Source organism: Choloepus didactylus, chromosome 23, assembly GCF_015220235.1.
Source record: "Choloepus didactylus isolate mChoDid1 chromosome 23, mChoDid1.pri, whole genome shotgun sequence".
Classification (NCBI taxonomy): domain Eukaryota; kingdom Metazoa; phylum Chordata; class Mammalia; order Pilosa; family Megalonychidae; genus Choloepus; species Choloepus didactylus.
The window spans coordinates 5,495,481-5,514,671 of NC_051329.1; the positions used below are offsets into that span (position 1 = coordinate 5,495,481).

General features: G+C 43.1%; 1 pseudogene; it reads right to left on the bottom strand.

The window, feature by feature from the left end:
* Positions 1-801: 801 nt before the first annotated feature.
* On the bottom strand, positions 802-1,937 carry LOC119519108 (annotated as a pseudogene).
* Between the last annotated feature and the right edge of the window lie 17,254 nt (positions 1,938-19,191).

Sequence of the window (19,191 nt, forward strand, 5' to 3'; positions counted from 1 at the left end):
GGGGTGCTGTATTGCTCTCGGCATCAATTCTCATTTTTCAAAAAATTTTTGTGAGTTTTGAGAAGCCATGTTTAATAATATGGAAAACAAATCAGATTTCCTCTCCCTCCCCCTCCCCTTCACAAACTAGCATTTCTGGCCATTTAAGCAAGTGGAGTTGGCAGGAGACTCAAACACAGGCCTGAGCTAAGAATGCTGGTGGCTCCTGCTTTTCTTGTTACACACAGTCTCCCTGCTTGATGTTGTTCTCTCTTGCACTTCTGTGTTTTGCAAACAGCTTCCTTAATAATTGGGCTGAGTAGCATTCAACTGGTTCACTACCTGCCGTCACTTTTTGAACTGGAGAATACAGCCTTGTGGTAGCCATCTGATGGTGAATGAAAAGGATTACGTGATGAGGACTAGTTTTTGACAGATTATATGCATTAACTCATTTCCAAGCTTTCTGCTATTTTGACCGGGAATAGGAAGGATATTTCTTTTCATCTTTTTTTTCTACCTGAACATATTTTTATTAGTTAGTTCTGGTAAGGGAAGAAAACTGTAAAAGAGGTTACAAAACAGCAAAAAAAAAAGTAAAAACTGGCATGCTATGGTTTTTGGTTAAATATACTTAAACAGTAAAACATACTATGTTTCCCATTTAAGCCATTATACTGACTAACATTAAGGAGATTGCATTATGTGACTTGCAAACAAAACAAAAACTCTTCCCACTTAACCACCCCTGATTTCTAGGGTATGTACCCCTTCAAGTATTGCCAGGGTTAAGAAATATTTTTCTGGGTGAGCCCCACAATCTCATTCATAGAGTTCAATCATCTGTGGCTCCAGGTTCTTCAGACACTCATCAATGTGAGGTGCTGATTCTTCAGCCCCTGCCCCTTAAGTCTTACACTGTCTACCCCCATTCTGATCATCCCCATCTTGCTTAGGTACTGGAGGAATAAATTTCCCAAATATCCCTTGGGATCTGCTGTCTCCCCGAGACTTTTTTACATCACCATCTGAAGGCCCTGGTGCACACTGGTTTGGAGGTTCTGTTTTCGCTGATCTACCCATGACTGTTCTTCTGTTTTAAGAGTAGGCAGGCTGCTCTCCTCCCTGTGGCTGTTAGCTTCTGTTTTACTAAAAGCCTTATTCAGTATTGGATTGGAAAGTGCATCAACACTTCCTTTCCCGTTGATTTTCACAGCCAGGAGGAAAAGAAGACACATTAGATAAGAACATATTCAGCCCTGCGTTGGCTTTGGAGAGCTGTGATTTTTTTCCTTTTTGACATTTCCAAATAATGGAATTTTGCAGGGGCTGATTCACTGAAAGGCACTGACAACGTAGGACAAGTCTTGGAAGTGCTGGTCACCATGGGTGGCCGGGCATCCTGTGGGCACTTGGAAGGTGGCTTGTTCTCTGGGGTGTGTTGGTCCTCTCTGCAGGAGGTAAGTTAGCCAGTGGGTCACCCTCTCCAGGACTATCACAAACACGAACTTTAGGAAAATCAGAACAGTGGCCTCTCCATGGATATTACTGATGCGTGAGCAGGTGCCAACAAAGAATCTTTAAATTTTTTGCCAGCTTGCATCATCTCCTGAACATTACTCATTTTGAAGACATTTTTTATTGTCAATCCAGACTACCACTTGCCGCTGTCAGTTTGCTGGGATTTTGCCAAAGTTAAAGTATTTTTCTGTGTAGTTATTCAAGCCAGTTTCAACATTGTCAGAATCAATGGCAGGATATTTCTCTGCATGTTTTCTAAACAGTTTAGTAGTGCAGACCTTGGAGACCTCAGAGTTTGATCATGCATACTGAATGCGTAATATCTGTGCACAGTATGCATCAGCCTTCTGTCCTGATGTACATATGCCAGATGTAATTGCAAAGTAATTCTTCTGCCATTCACTCAGGTGCACAGACTTAGAGCTGGAAGCCTGCATTTTTGAAGTTCTCCGCAGCTGACCTGGGGGTCACTCAGAAAGCTATTTCTTAACCCTGGCAATACTTGAAGGAGGTACTCTAGAAATCAAGGGACAGCTATCTAGGAGCAAGGGAAAATAATTTCCTCAGATTTGTAAATCTACTCCTTATGCAAAATGATCCAGTTTATTCAAAAAACTGTTGGTCCTAGGTGATCTTTAGTTGAGATGAAAATCTTTCAATATTTGCTTACAATAGGAGAATTTCTGAAAGTATCACGTATTAACTATCAAAAATAATAATATAATAATTCATTCCTCATATATTTATTGGCCAGCATCAACATGTTTGACACATTGCATGGTTGTGATGGAGATAGCTAGTTGTCGCCCAATACCCTTTCTCCTCTTCTTGTAGAATATGTATTTTTATTTGGATGATCAGGAGAAAGACTTTTCTGGCATCCCTTGCAGCTAAGTGTGCTCATTTGACTGATTTCTGACAACTGGGACCTGAACAAGATGATGACTGCGTCTTCTGGCTCATTGTGTCAGTCTTCCTTCTCTCACATCCCCTCCCTCCTGGCAGCTGGGGCATAGTGCAGTGTGCCATCTTGAACCAGCAATATGACAACACCCTGAGAATGGCCACGCAGCAGCAAAAACAACAAAAAACAGGGGGCCCTGATGACTCTGCCGGGGGACTTTACTTAAGAGGAAAATGCACTTCTTTCTTTTTCAATCTCTATCCTAATTGTGGAGGCTTGGAGTTAAGTTTCCAGAGAAGCATATTCTTAATCTTAATCCATTTCTGTGGATGTGAGCCCATTGTAAATAGGACCATTTTGGGGGGTTCCCTCAGTTAAGGTGTGGAACAACTGAATTAAGTTGAGTCTCACCCTTACCATGGAGGCCTTATAGGGAAGGCCACAGAGAGAGAGAAGCCATGGGGAGCAGCCAGAAGCTGGAAGTCACAGAACCCACAGGGAAAGAAGACGCCGCCATGTGCATTGCCATGTCATGGAAAAGCCAAAGAACCCTAAAGACTGCTGGCCAGTTAGAAGACACCAACCAGGGGAGGGAGCAAGCCTTCCAGCCTCTGAAACCATGAGCCAATAAAGTCCTGTTGTTCAGACAACGCATTGTAAGGAATTTGTTTTACCAGCTGAGAAACTAAAACACTACTTAATACAGCAGTACTGAGAAAAACAGATACTCTTTTTTAAACCACTTTTTATGTCTGGTCCTTTGAAAAAGTACCTCTAAATGCATTCTCTCGCTTATTCTTCACAATAATTCTATGAGGTAGGGGCGGTTATCCCAGTTTTGTATGAGAAAATTGTGGCTTGGAGATGTTGTATTTATTGTTCCAGTTCATATGATAGTAAGTAGATCCCAGGATTCAAACCTAAGTCCTTAGGACCCTAAAGTCCATGTTCATTTCCATGCATCCATATGCAGGAATGCAATAAGTTGGCTTCACAGGTGAACTCCAATTGGTTCCATGGAGAAATGTGTTGAGGAGGATTCTGTGGCTCCCAGAGATCCTGGATGAGCAGGGGTGAGCGAGTGCTTTAGAAGATGGGACTAACCTTCCATGAAACTGGATGGGGTGGAATGTCAAAACCTGGGCCAGGTGTTTGTCTTCTCTAGGCTATTTTCTCCCTTTCACAAAAGGAACTTTTGGAGAAGGCTTTTCCTGGGGATAGTAATACTTTGAAAAGTTAATGCATCCAGCACTTTACCAAAGTGCTCTCATATGTCCATTTCTTAGTGAAAGGATACTTTTTCTTATTTCTCCCAAGATGTCTTTATCTTTTTTCTACCATGAAGAGTAACTTTAGTTCCAATCCATTTGGGGCACAGCCCATCTTTTCTTTTTTCAGACAGGGGGTCCAGGAGGTTTATTTTACAGGCAAGAGGCCTAAGGAAAACACCCACTGCTTCTAGATCTGATTGCTTGCCATCATCTCCACAGCAAGGGGCTCTCCTTTAGATTGTGTGTTGGCTGTGAGTTGAGGTGAAGAAATGTATTTTTTTAAAGTGTGAGCAGGAGAGATATCTGGAATGATTACTGTTGGCCGCTTCCCAAGCTGTGGGCTCTTGTGTGTGTGGCAGGAGGAACAATAGGAGAAAAATCCATACACTGGCTGAAAAACAAGCCTCTGAACCAATTTTGAGGGCTCTGGATGCTTTCTCAAATGGGACACTGCGGGAATTTGCAAAGATATTGATATATCTGGAATTTCTAAAGGGATATGATTTTTCAGAGTAACAGATTCCCGCTATAGCCTTATCCTTGGGCAATAGGAAGAGAAGGAGGTGGAGGGAGTGGCTTTGAAGGATGCCCCCAGGGTCTGTGATGGGATGTAAGTAGAGGCCTCTGTCAGCTGGTCCTTCAGAGAACAAGTTTCCCTGTCATTGCTAAGACGGTAACAAATGCCCAGCCACAGGGCAAGGAAACAGATGAAAAAATGAATTCAGTAATGGATACCTAGAGCACCACTAATTTTCAGGAAAAGAGATACCACATTTGGACACTTGGGCCTTGATCCTTGGCTTTTAAGACAAAAGCAAGCAAAAACAACAACAACAACAAACAAGAATAATTTCTCAACCAATTTTCATTAATCGGAAATACAAAACCACACCAAATTGAACGACATCAAATTTGGGAAAATGTAATATTTTTAGTTAAAACATTCTGAGTAATCTCTATGTCTGGGACTGAATTCTTAAGTCAGAAATTTCACTAATATGAAGACTCAGGGAATTATCCTTTTTCTTTGCTTAGAATTATTTAGGGAGGTATCACCATTTTTTTTTCAGCGGTTTTCAAGCCCAAGAATTTATGGTTTCAGAAATTCAGTTTATTAAAATAAGCTAAATGACTTATCTCTCTGATATCATTTTTTTCCATGTAATGCAGGCCAATTTTAACCCGTAAACGATTACTTTACTTAACTTTTTAAGTCCCTCCCATTTACAAAATGTGATACACTATAAATGCAACAAATCTGGCCGGGTAAACATTTAGAATCTCCTCCAATGTTAAGATTTGTATGATGTCAAAATTTCTTTTACAGTCAGCAATAAACACATCCTTCAGGAATCTTCCGTTTCACCCACATTGTTAAAATGGACTGAAGAAAAATAGAAATTTAAGAGCAGGCACGTGGTGGAAACAGCCCAGATCTCTCTCAGCTGGTGCATGGATCAATAGAATGTGGTATATCTATACAGCAGAATATTTTTTGGCAACAAAAAGAAAGGAAGTACTAATAAATGCTACAGTAATGGATGAATCCTGAAAACACACTGCTAAGTGAAAGAAGCCAGTCACAAAGGGCCACATATTGTGTGATTATTTTGATATGAGATGTCCAGAATTTGCAAATATGGAGAGACAGAAAGTAGATCAGTGGTTGGGGTAGTGTGGGGAGTGACTGCTGATGGGTACGGAGTCTCTTGCTGGAGTGATGAAAATGTTCTAAAATTGGATTGCACTGATGTTTACACAATATCTCAAATATACTAAAAAAGCATTGAATTGAATTTTATGCATTAAATGGTTAATGTTTATGGTAGGTTAATTACATCTCAAAAATGCTGTTAAAAACAAAAGAAAAATCCCATAACCACCATTTGGAATTCTTATTCAGTTCTCCATTTGCGGTTAAGCTTGATTTTCTTGGAGGAGAAATGACCACAGAGAAGTTTTGCTGACAACTGATTGTGCTACAAAAGTCTGATCACGGGAGATACTCAAATCCTAACGTGAAGTTAGAGGGGTTGGCTGGGGTGCTGTGATTGAAGCTTGAGGCCCTCTTTCTAGTTGTTGTTTTAACCTTTTTTTGTTTTTTAAGTCATAAATCCATCTTGAGAAACACTCCCTGGAGTGTGTATCAGTAAAGTCATTTTCTTGTGGTGTTGACAGCGCAGTCTTTGTTTCCACATAGACCTGGGTTCAAACCCCGTGCTGCCACTTTCTAATAGTGGTCCCAGGCAGGTGGCCTAAATTCTTGAGCCGCTGCTTCCTCGTCTGTAAAATGCACCTAATGATAATATCCATCCAAAACAGCGGTTCAAGGGACTTAAATGAATATGAAAAGGAAGCTGGCCTTTTGTGTGTGTGCCTGTGCCTTTTCCTTTAGGATCTGCCTTCCCCGAACTCCAGATTATTCTCAGGAGGCTGTGGACCATGTGAGTGCTGTTAACTGTTAAACTAATGTAGCACCAACTATGTGCTAGGCTCTGTCCTAAGTCTTTTATCCATGGTAAATTTGTTTATGTTCAGTGCACCCTATAAATTAGGTATTATTAACATCCATTTTATAGGTAAGGACATTTAGACACAGTGAGGTTTAGAGATTTTTCTTAGAAGGAACTACAGAATAGGGTAGTAAAGAGCTCAGCAAAATCTCTCTCCAAAAAGCAAATGTAAACTTGACAGAGTTTTCAAAAACTACCGTTTCAGGGCTCTGGCAATTGACCAAACATATACAACAAATTTAGAGGTGTGAATTCATGGGAAGCTTCCTGAACCTTATATAACAGCAGGACAAAGTTATAGACACTTGTGACTTCATATTTGTTGTTTCTACCATAGGGAGGGGGGAAGAGAAAGGTTGAATGAGAAGGGAGGGGAGAGAATCCCCTCTTATTCCTCCCATCTCTGCAGAAAGCTTAAACGTTGCATTAGGGACTCTGTATAGAGCTATTCACTAACTTGAGAGTTCACAGGCTTTGTAAAAGTGGTGTAAATGAGATTCCAGTCGGGGTGCATAGATCACCTTCTTGTTCTCAGTTCCCCCCTCTTATAAAATCACATCCCCTCATCCTTTGCCACACAACATCTGAAGTCTTCCCTTTCTGCTGGAGTAAACTTCCCCTCCTCCGAATATTGGGCCTGGCCAACTGCTTGCTTTGATCAAAGAAATGTTAGCAGATATGAAAAAAGCTGAGGTTTCAACGTGCTTGCTGGATTTGGCTTGCACTCTAATCGTGAGGATGGTGATGGGCTCTCGCTTTTGCAGTGGGGCAGAAGCTGCAGTTGTTTCCAGGCGGAGGAAGAAGTCTTCCTCGCTATGGTATAGGACCCTAGGGATGAGGACAATTAGGAGGCAAGTTTCATTAGTTGTATTGAGGGTTTGCACGTTAAGGCAGGGGGTAAGCCCTGTAGAGGAGCAGAGCCATTGGGAGGAGTTATGAGGAATGAGAAATTTTGCAGAGCTGCTGGGAGATGAGTAGTCGGCACAAGCTGTGAGGTTGGGAGAGTTACTTGAGCGAGGGCGGATGCACTTTCCTGTAAAGGAGACTGAATGAAAGGTTAGGGGGACGGCAGAGGTATTCCAATTGCATTCCGAGGGGCTGTCCTCTGTGTTTTCTGAAAAGGAGAGGTTGGAGGCAAATGGCTCATACAGGGGGGAGGAAGTGGAGAGGCAAAGCCAACAAGAGGAGGTAAGATTGGGATAGGAGACATTTAGTGAGGTGAAGGTTGCTTGGATAAGGCTGAAGAGGGGAGAGGAGTAATGAGAGGGGGGTAGAAAAGGTTGGGGTGGTGGGGTTGGCGATGCGCTGTTTGTAGCTGAGGTGCGGTTTCCGGATGCGCTGCTTGTACTTGAAGTGCGGCTGGAGGGCTTTCGAGCGCAGGTTTCTTCGACTCTGGAGACAAAGGTGGCGAAAGGCTCACTCGGCTCCTGGAAGAGCTTGGTAAAGTTGTCAGGTCGACGGGCAGAGCAGTTGGTAAACGCGCGTAAGGTGATGCCTCTGAGGATAGTCCAGAAGGTGGCAGGGACATTAATATAAGCAGACGGATTTATAAACGCTCCCGTGCCTAGATAGGCTTCGGGGTGATGATAGACTCCAGTGGCTGCGTCTTGCTCACTTTGCTTAGCTGCTTCCGCCTGGAAGTGAGCACGCCAATCAACAAACTGGCCGGGGTTAAGAATGGAACGGGCAAGCGAGGCCCAGTCTTGGGGGAGGCAAAAGTCCATGGCGAGATCCTGCAGTATTTGGGAAGCGTATGGGCTACCTAACCCGTCCTCCTTGACGGCCCTGCGAAGCTGCTTGATAGTATCAGAGTCAATGGGATACCAGTTATACGGTTTCTGTGGTGTGGGGGCAAGGTTAAGAGGAAAGCAGCGAAAGGCACGAGAGAAAGGAGGACGCGCTTGCAGAGGGCTTGGCGCGGGAGTGGGGGTAGGGGGAGCGTTGCCCCAAGGGTTGCCTTGAGGTGTAGAAGGCAGCCAGGGGTTGTTAGTCGGCAGGGTGGGAGGGGCGGCGGCAGCTGCCGGTAGTGGCTCCGAGGGGGAGCTCGCCGAAGGGGGGGACGGAAGTGGGAGGCCCCAAGCGTCGCAAGACGGCGGCGCGTTGGGAGTGGCTAAGGCATAGGATGGCGGACTAGCTCCGCCCTGTGAAAGGTCGGGGTAAAGCGCATGCGGTTTCCGGCCCAGCTTAGGGCTGACGTCATCGCCGGAGCACTTCCTCCCCTCGATGGAAGAAGAAGGAGGAGGAGGAAGTTCGCCATCTTGGCGAGGCTCAGTGTTATTTTGTTTTTTGGGAGTCACTTCGAGCGCGTTGTTAATCTGCTCGACTAAGGATTCTGTGTCCGAATCATGGTCTACATTAGTATCGCTGTCTGAATCTGTTGACTGGGTTGATAGGGCCTCCTTGGATTTAATGGGGCCTCGATCAGGGGGGAGGGAGCCTTGAAGGCAGGAGCGGACGGTTATTAAGGTGGGGAGCAAGCCGGGAGGGAAGCGCTTGCTCTCATGTTCCATGGCGTTGGTGACCCGATCAATAAGGCGATCATAAGTAACAGGGTCCCAAAGATGGCAAGTGGTGAGCCATGGGTTAAAGGGCAGCAGGAGGTCCCAGTATACTTGCAGCTGCCGGACAGACACCTTACAGCGATGTGTGTCTAGGAGACCAGCCAGAGCACGAACTTGGGGTGCTTGGCGTGCAGATAGACGATTACCCATAGCGGAGTGAGAAAAGAAAAAGGGGGGTTGATTATTGAGTAAAGAAAATGAGGTAAACCGTGGTCGCGAGGCCGAAGGAGACGGCGAGAATAGAAGGCAGGAGCCTCTAGTAGCGAGAGCAGTTTGGGGGGGCGGTCGCAAAGAGGCACACCGCGCGAAACAAAGAAACAAAGACACAAAGGACCACAGCAAAGTAATGGAGGGGAAGAGGGAAAGCTACTGGAGGAAGAGTGTTAGGAGGAATGGGGGGACATAGGAAGAGAAGACGAAAGGTAGTCGGGGGTAAGAGTTAGGTTAACGCAGGAAAGGAAGAGCGGCCTGGGCGCGGAGCGGCGTGGGAGAGGCGGCTCCGGACGTGGAGCGGCAAGGGAGAGGCGGCTCCGCGGGGCGGCGAGGGAGAGGCGGCCCTTACTTTGCAGGCGAGGAGAAGGGGAGCTGGAGAGGCGTCCGGGCGAGCGGGTGGTTTTACTGGACCGCTGCGTGGAGAGGACTTTTAATTCCAGGGGGCCCCACGTTGGGCGCCAGTTGCGGTCGCAGTTGATTCGTCGGGGGGGGTGGCGGCCGGTTGCTAAATCCTAGGCTCTCAGGATTGCTTGGAGGGTACCGGCGGCGGGGGGCTCTTTCCCGGAGGCGAGGGCGAGGCGGGGGACTTGGCCAGGTCCCCGGCGGGGTGGCGTGCAAAGTATGGAGGGCGGTGAGAAAGGAACAGGCGGGACACGGTTCTTTTAGGGTGAGGAAACCAAGAGAGTTTATTAGGGGAGAGTACAAGCTTATATTGGGCGTTTAGAGGGCGGGGTAGCTGTAGAGGTTAAAGGCTTGGATTGGTTCTGAGAGGGCGCGGAGGTTGATTGAAAAGGGGCGAGAGTTGCTCCGGTAACGGTGTCTGGCAACAATGTATGCGCACTGGTGGTAATGGGAGTTGCACTGGCAACGGGGAGTATCCGGGCAAGATAAGGGGGTGGGGAAAAGGCGGTTCCCTCCGGCAAGCCTCCCCTAACAGTGGTATTTTGGGTGAGGAAATGGGGCCTGCCTCCGGCCTCACTTTCCCAGGCCCGGGGGGCTGCGGAGGGCGCTGTCGCCCGTGCCCACCACCCTCCCCAGGGGCTGATCAGGTCCCCCAGCCCAGGCCCGCCAAGTTGAAGCACGTAATCAGTGTCCCGCATTGTCTCCCTCCTAGGTCTTGCAGGCGCTGGCACCGGAATCGCTGCATTAGCCAGTCAAGGCTCCGCCCTAACTCACCTCCGGGCGGCTGTTGACGAGGACATTCGTCACCTACAAGACGCTATTTCCCATCTTAAAAATTCTGTCAATTCCCTCTCTGAGGTAGTGCTCCAAAACCGCCGAGGTCTCGACCTTCTCCTCCTCAAAGAAAGAGGCCTTTGCGCCGCCCTAGGAGAAGAGTGCTGTGTATATGCCAATTCCACAGGTCTCGCCGAGGACAGCCTAAAAAAGGTCCGAGAGGGACTGGAACAACGCAAAAGAGACCGTGAAGCCACCAGCTATTGGTCCCACATCTTTACCCCCCTCCTCCCTTACCTCCTCCCTCTCTTCAGCCCCCTACTAATGATTATTCTAGCTCTCACCTTAGGACCCTGCATTATCCGCAGAATTGTCCAGCTTGTAAGGAAACAAACGGATGCTATTTTCTCCTCGTTCGTGCAAGTCCAGTACCAGCGACTCGCCACCTCTGACGCTCCCTACTCCGAGATGACAACCAACCCTCCGCGACCTCACCGCCACCGGTCAACCCGCCGACCGCGAGGCCCTTCTCGATCGCCTGAACATCGCACCAACCTCGAGCTCCAGCTTCTCTGAACCTCCAACTTTAAACCCCCCACCCTCGTCCATCCCGCAAGCAGCAAGGCCCCTGTCGAGCGCCCGGGCGCCACACCAACGCCGAGCTCCAGCCTCGCTGAGCCACCGTCAACCCCTTTTTCCCCTCCCCGGCCTCCCCCTTCCCTCATCCCTTAGCGGGCCTCTCCGGTAAGCTTCTTCCTTTAATTAGAAAAGAAGGGGGAAATGCGGGACACTGATTACGTGCTTCAACTTGGCGGGCCTGGGCTGGGGGACCTGATCAGCCCCTGGGGAGGGTGGTGGGCACGGGCGACAGCGCCCTCCACAGCCCCCCGGGCCTGGGAAAGTGAGGCCGGAGGCAGGCCCCATTTCCTCACCCAAAATACCACTGTTAGGGGAGGCTTGCCGGAGGGAACCGCCTTTTCCCCACCCCCTTATCTTGCCCGGACACTCCCCGTTGCCAGTGCAACTCCCATTACCACCAGTGCGCATACATTGTTGCCAGACACCGTTACCGGAGCAACTCTCGCCCCTTTTCAATCAACCTCCGTGCCCTCTCAGAACCAATCCAAGCCTTTAACCTCTACAGCTACCCCGCCCTCTAAACGCCCAATATAAGCTTGTACTCTCCCCTAATAAACTCTCTTGGTTTCCTCACCCTAAAAGAACCGTGTCCCGCCTGTTCCTTTCTCGCCGCCCTCCATACTTTGCACGCCACCCCGCCGGGGACCTGGCCAAGTCCCCCGCCTCGCCCTCGCCTCCGGGAAAGAGCCCCCGCCGCCGGTACCCTCCAAGCAATCCTGAGAGCCTAGGATTTAGCAACCGGCCGCCACCCCCCCCCCCCTGACGAATCAACTGCGACCGCAGGGGTGCATAGATCACCTTCTTGTTCTCAGTTCCCCCCTCTTATAAAATCACATCCCCTCATCCTTTGCCACACAACATCTGAAGTCTTCCCTTTCTGCTGGAGTAAACTTCCCCTCCTCCGAATATTGGGCCTGGCCAACTGCTTGCTTTGATCAAAGAAATGTTAGCAGATATGCAAAAAGCTGAGGTTTCAACGTGCTTGCTGGATTTGGCTTGCACTCTTGCATATCTGTCATCACAGTGAGGAGAACACGCTCCCACCACCATCCCAACTGGCCCCTAAAATGGAACTGGTCAAACAGCAACTTCCTTATTGAATTTCCCGTCTAACATGCCGCCTTCCTTGCTCCATGTGCCAAGAATCTCTGACTCCTCACTGCCTCTGCTCAGCCGCTCCCATGTCCATGCTCTGCCCCTTCAGGACTTGCCTGCGTGTCTGTTTCCACATGTGCCCTGGGCACTGCCGAGGAGCCGGCACTTAATGGGGGCTGGCAATATATGGGGTCATGGAGAAAGCATTTTTGTCAAATCACCTTTCATATCAAATACTGGATAGAAACTGTTTTTAAAATTCTATCTCTATATATATCTGATCTTGCAGACCTGCTGAGAAGGACATTTCGATGGTTCTCCTAGCTTCTGGGCTAGCTTTTGTGGTTGTAGTTTTTATCGTGAAATGGAACATGCAAACGTGTGGGCAGAGCTGACTCGTTCAGAGGAAATAAAGAACCGAGCATTGGTTCCTTTTAGCCTGTCTCTGCCCACAATTTTCTGCTGCTTCTCTAAATAATTTCAGAAATCATTTCAAGGGCTGCCAAACATCAGCTGGCCCATCACACCCATGTGTCTTGGTTGGACCAGCCCCATAAGGACTGTTGATGGATAACATCAATCAGAGGTGATGTGGAAATGTGAAGAGCTGGTCCAAAGATGAAAGGATCCTTGGGGAGTTTAGAAGAATTTCTCGAGCTTGTTTTTGGTCCAAGCTACTGTTTCTATAATAAAAGCAAAAATCATATTTTACTTCTAGTTCTGTGTTGGGAATACTGCAGAGGCAGTGCTTTATTTTCTTTTGAGGTTTGCATGATTACCAGATGGTGTTGATGCAGCCCTCTTATATACAAAGATTGTACAAAGAAGTGAAGTCAGATTTGAAAACTCTCACTGACATGAGAGTTTTGATTATATATTTATTTTTTAAAAAATTATTTTCTTGTGGTGACCAGGCTTGACATTGCACAAAAATAATGTCAGGCCATAATGGTTGCACTGCTCCCAACCAGAAGGGGTCTAATGTTTAGGGATCCTGGTCTAGCTAAAGCCACAGGCCTCTGCCTCGTTGGGGAACGGTGCCCTCCAGCCAGCTCCCAGCCCTCAGCCAGTAACACCGTCACCTGCTTCCTCACTCCACAAGCTGTCACACATAACTGTTCAAAGGACACGCCTGCCTGCTTGATCGTGACCCATTTCCTCCCTTCCCCTGCTCTGCTCAGTCACAGGGAATTGCGTTTGGTCCCCTGCCAGATGTTTTAAGGCGTGATGTAGCCAATGGAAGGCGCTGGTGGGAGATGTGAAGATGGGAGGAAGGAGTCCGGGATATTTCTCCCCTTTGCTCCCTCTGGATCCCCAAGGGGTGTGCGGCACTGACTCTTTGTTGTTTGAAGTTGGTGTCCAGGGAAACATAACTGCGATGACTCCCACCTGTAGGAAGGCAGCTCCTCCTACCACAGCACCTGTCTTCATCCTGCTACCATTTGCACAGAACCAGCCATTGTCTTTCTCTTCTAGGCATTGCGGGAGTGGGTGGCGCCAGCCTCTGTGCCAACACAAAATCCGGGGACTTGATTCACACTCGGGGAGCTGATTTTCCCTGGCAGCCTCTTAGTACCCTGTCCATATCCCCTTGCTGCATTCCGTTTCTACAGAAGCCAACCCAACTTCCAACGGTGAGTTTATTCTTTAAGATTTATTGAGATGTAATGTGCATGTCATACAATTCACTAATTGGACAATTCTGTTGCTTATCATATATTCACAAAGTTGTGCAACCATCACCACTATAAATTTTAGAACATTTTTATCACCCCATAAAGAAACCCTGTATCATTTAGCAGTCCTCACTCCCATATCCCCTCCACACCGCCACGTTCCTTGCCCTGGGCAAACACTAAACTACCTTTCTATTTTTATTTCTATGGATTTGCCTATTAGGAACATTTCACATACAGTAAATGGAGTCATTCAATAGGAGATATTCTATGACTGGCTCCTTTCACTTAATGTAATGTTTTCAAGGTTCATCCAAATTACAGCACATGTCAGTAGTTCGTTGCTTTTTATTGCCAAATAATAATCCAAAGCATGTATAAACAGTATTTTTTAAATCCATTCATCAGTTGATGAAAATTTTGGTGGTTTCCACTTTTGGCTATTATGAATAATGCTGCCTTAACAATTTGTGCATGCGTTTTTGTGTGGCCATGTATTTTCATTTCTCTTGAGTATATAACTAATAGTGGAATCTGGGTATATAACTAGAGTGGAATTCCTGGCTCATATGGAAACTATTTGACAGTTTAAGGAACTGCCAAATAGTTTCTTCAAGTGGTTGCATAATTTTGTATTCCTAACAGCAATGTATGAGGGTTCCAGTTTCTCTACGTTCTGTCATTATTTGCCTTTCTAATTACTGTCTTCCTTATGCATGTGAAATTGGCATCTCATGGTGGGTTTGATTTGCATTTTCTTAATAACCAATCACATGGAGCTTCTTTTCATGTGCTTGTCAGCCATTTGTATATCTTCTGTGGAAAAATGTCTATTCACATCCATTGCCCATTTTTTAAATTGGGTTATATGTTGTTTATTATTGAATTTCAAGTATTCTTTATATATTCTGGGTACAGAGATATTTTATTTGAAAATATCTTCTCCCTCCATTCTCTAGATTGTCTTTTCATTTTCTGGATTTATCCCTTAAAGCATTAAAGTTTTTAATTTTAATGAAACCTGATTTATCATTTTTTTGTTGTTGCTTGTGATTTTGGTGTCATATTTAATAACACCTTTCCCAACCCAAGGGTACAAAGATTTACCCCTGTGTTTTCCTACGAGAGTTTTATAGTTTTATTTCTTATATTTAGGTCTATGGGCCATTTTCAGTTAATTTTTATATATGGCATGAGGCAAGGATCCAAATTCACTCTTTTGTATGTAAGATATCATAGTTAAAACGACTAATCTTTCCCTATTCATTGGTCTTGGCAACCTTGTCTTAAATTGATTGGCCATAGATGCATGGATTTGTTTCTGGAGTTTCAACACTATTCCAATGATACCTGTGCCTTTACTTGTGTCAGTACAGCAGTGTCTTGATTTCTGTAGCTTTTTATCAAATTTTGATAAAGAAGTACACTGTTCTCTTTCACGATTGTTTTGGCTATTCATATTCCATATGGATTTTAAGATCATTTGATCAAATTCTGAGTTTTAAAAGACATAAAAGTTTGATAGGGATTGTTTTGAATCTGTAGATCTGTCTCAGAAGTATTGTTATGTTAATGATATTAAGTCATTCAGTTTATAGTATGATATGTCTTCCATTTATTTATGCCTTTAATTTCTTTCAACAGTGTTTGGTAGTTTTCAGTACACAAGTCTTTTATCTCTTCTGGTAAATTTATTCTTAGGTATTTATCATTTTTTATGCTATTGCAATGGGTTTTTTTTCTCAGTTTCATTTTTGGATTGTTCATTGATCATGTAATAAATAAAAATGAATATTTTATATTGATCTTGTATCCTACAGCCATGCTGAACGCATTTATAATTTTTATTGGATTATTTAGAATTTTCAATATATAACATCATATTGCCTTCAAATACAGAAAGTTTCACTTGTTCCTTTTCTATCTGGATGTCTATTATCTATTTTTCTTGCTTAATTACCCTGGCTAGAAGAGCCAGTACAATATAGAAGAAAAGTGGTGGGACTGGGCATCCTTGTTTTGTTCCTGATCTTAAGGGGAAAGTATTATTCCTTCACAATTAAGTGTAGTATTAGTTGTACCTTTCTCATAGATGCTTCTTATCCGTTTGGGAAAGTTGCTTTCTAGTCCTAGATTGTCAAGTGATTTTATCATCAAAGGGTATTGGATTTTGTTAAATGTTTTTCTGTGTGTGTTTATTGTCCTTTATTCTTGTGATATGGTCCATTAAATTAATTTTTGAATGATAAACCAAGCTCACATTCTTGGGATAAATTCCATTTGGTCGTGGTATAAAATTCTTTAATGTGCTGCTAGGTTCACTTTTGCTAATATTTCTTATTGAGGATTTTTGCATCTATATTCTAAAGACATATTTCTCCATAGTTATCTTGTGATATATTTGTCTGCTTTTGGTATCAGGGTAATTATGACTTCATAGAATGAGTATGGATGTGTTCTTTCTTCTATTTTTTGAATACATGTATAAATGATAAGTAAAAATCCTTCTTTAAATGTGTGGTAGAATTTACCAATCAAGTGTTCTGGGCCTGGGTGTATAGGAATTTTTTTAATTATTAAATCAATAGTTTTTCTTGTTGTAGATTTATTCAGATTTTCTATTTCTTCTTGATTCAGTTTCAGTAGTTTGTTTCTTTTTTGGGGTATATGTCCATTTTTCTGAAGTGATCTAATTCCTTTGAATACAGTTGCTCTTAGTATTCCTTTATAATCCTTTTTATTTCTCCTAGGTTCTAGTGATGTCTCCTCTTTTATTTCTCATTTAAGTAATTTGTGTTCTCTCCTTTTTCTTTCTCAATCTAACCAAAAGTTTTTTTAGTAGTGTTGATGTTTTCATAGAACCAATCTTAAATTATTTTTCCCTATTTTTTTCTAATCTCTGTTTCATTAATTTCTACTGTAGTCTTTATTATTCCCTTACTACTTCTTGCTTTAGGTTTCATTTGCTCTTCTTTTCCAGTGTCTTAGGTGGAAGCTTAGGTTATTAATTTGTGATCTTCTTTTACAATCTAGGCATGTAAGCTATAAATTTCCCTTTAAGAGCTGCTTTAATTGCACCCTATAAATTTTCTTATGTTATGTTTGCAAATTCTTTGATCTCGTAGTATTTTTCCAATTAGAGTGTTAATTTAGTCTTTGTCCCTCTGGTTACTAAGGAATGTATTGTTTAATTTCCACATACTTTTAAATTTCCCAAATCTCTGTTATATTGATTTTCAATTTCATTTCACTGTGATCAGAAGTATACTTTACTTGATTTCAATTTTTATAAATTTATTGAGGCTTGTTTTATGTACTAACATATCATCTCTCCTGAAGAATGTTTCTTGTGAGATTGAAAAGTATCTGTATACTGCTGTTATTTGGTGGAGCATTCTGCAGATGTTTATTAGGTCTAGCTAGTTTAAAGTTTGTTTTTATCTTCTATTTCCTTGTTGATCTTTGGGCCAGTTGTTTTATCCATTATTGAAAATGTGGTGTTGAAGTCCAACTATTATAGTTGAATTGCATATTTCTCCACTCAGTTATCTTTGTTTTTGCTTCAGGTACTTTGAGTCTTTCTTTTAGATGGATATATGTTTATAACTGTTACATCTTCCTGATGGATTAAACTTTTATCTTTATAAAATGTCACTCTTTATTTCTAGTAACACTTTTAATCTTAAAATCTTCTTTTTCTCCTCAACATCATTAGCCATTAGGGAAATGCAAATCAAAACCCCAATGTGATACCACTTCACACCCACTAGAAAATGGAAACTACAAGTGTTGGAGAGGATGTGGAGAAACAAGAACATTCATTCATTGACGGCGGAAATGTAGAATGGTACAGCTGCTGTGGAAGACAGTTCAGTGGCTCCTCAGAAAGTTAAGTGTAGGATTTCCTTACGACTCAGAAATCCCACTACTAGGTATATATCCAAAGGATGGAAAGCAGGAACTCGAACAAATATTTGTACACCAATGTTCATAGCATCATTATCCACAGTTGTGGAAAGATGGAAGCAACTCAAATGTCCATCAACTGATGAATGGAGAAACAAAATGTGGTATATACACACAATGGAATATTATTCAGCCATGAAAAGGAATGAAATTCTGAAATATGTGATAACATGGATGAACTTTGAAAACATCATGTTGGGTAAAATAAGCCAGAGACAAGTATTGTATGATCTCACTGATATGAAATAATTAGAATAAGGAAACTCATAGAGTCAGAATGTAGAACATAGGTTACCAGGGGACAGCGTGGGGACAGGGAATAGGGAGATAAGTCTTAAAATATATAGAATTCCTATTTGGAATTGTAGAGTTGTTTTGGTGATGGATGCTAGTGATGGTAGCACAACATTCTGAATGTAATTGTCAGCACTGAAATACATATATCTGAATGTGGTTTAAACGGGGGAGTATTAGGTTACATGTATAGTACTAGAATAAAAAATTTTTTAAAAATTCAAGGAACTGTACAACACAAACAGTGAACCCTAATGTAAATATGGGCTATAGTTAATAGTACAGTTATAAAAATGTGCTGTCATCAGTGTAACAAATGTACCACACCAATGCAGGGGTTAATAATAGGGTGAAGTGGGAATCCTTCACAACATCTCTAATTTTTTTTAAAAGAAGTCTTCTTTTTCTGGTATAGATTACTTCAACCACTCCAGATTTCTTATGAATTCCTTTTGCATGATAATATTTTCCATTCTTTTACTTTAAACCAATTTTTATCTTTGAATCTAAAATGTGCCCCCTGTAGTCAGCATATAGTAGAATCTTGTGGATTTTCTTGTTTCTTTTTAATCCAGCCTGAGAATTTCTGCCTTTCATTGTACTTTTTTATTCTATTCACATTTAATATTGTTATTGATATAGTTGGGTTCATACATGCCACTTTACTTTTTATTTTCTATATGTCTTGCCTTTTTTGTTCCTCCATTCCTTATTTGCTGCTTTCTTTTGCATTAAGTGAATATTTTCCAGTGTAAAGTTTGAGTTCCTTAAATTAACTTTTTCACTATATTTTTGAGGTGTTTTATTTGTGGCTGCTCTAGGGCTTAAAATATCAATCTAAACTTTTCAGAATTTTCCTCATAATTATACTGGCACTTTAAATGAGATAAAGAAATGTTATAGGAGGGAAAATTTACAGCGCACACAATGCTCTCTGAAATAGTGTTCTCTGTGACATCCAATTTTTAGAACACTTCAACTTCCATCTTTTTACACCTTCAAGGCTTATACACAGAAGTCAGCACCTCACTTTGGAAAGCGGGAGTGCTTGTCTCCCTTTATTTTCTTTATCCAGAAAGAATCCCCATTAAAAGTCCTGTTGCAGGCATAAAAAATAATATAACAAACATCAATGTACAAAGGGCAAAATTTAGTAATAAAACACTACAAACATTGCTGGAGACTCGGGTATGAGCTATCCCAGTTGTGTCACTCATTTCTCCCTTTAGGTAACCACTGTTCTAAATTTGGTGTTAATCATTCCCAGGAGCTCCTTTAATTGGGAATTTGGGATGTTCCTTGGTATGACAGCTTAAGTCACAAAACTACATGAGATTATTCATCAAGGAGAGATTTCACCTTACAGGTTTCAGTCTAATATTC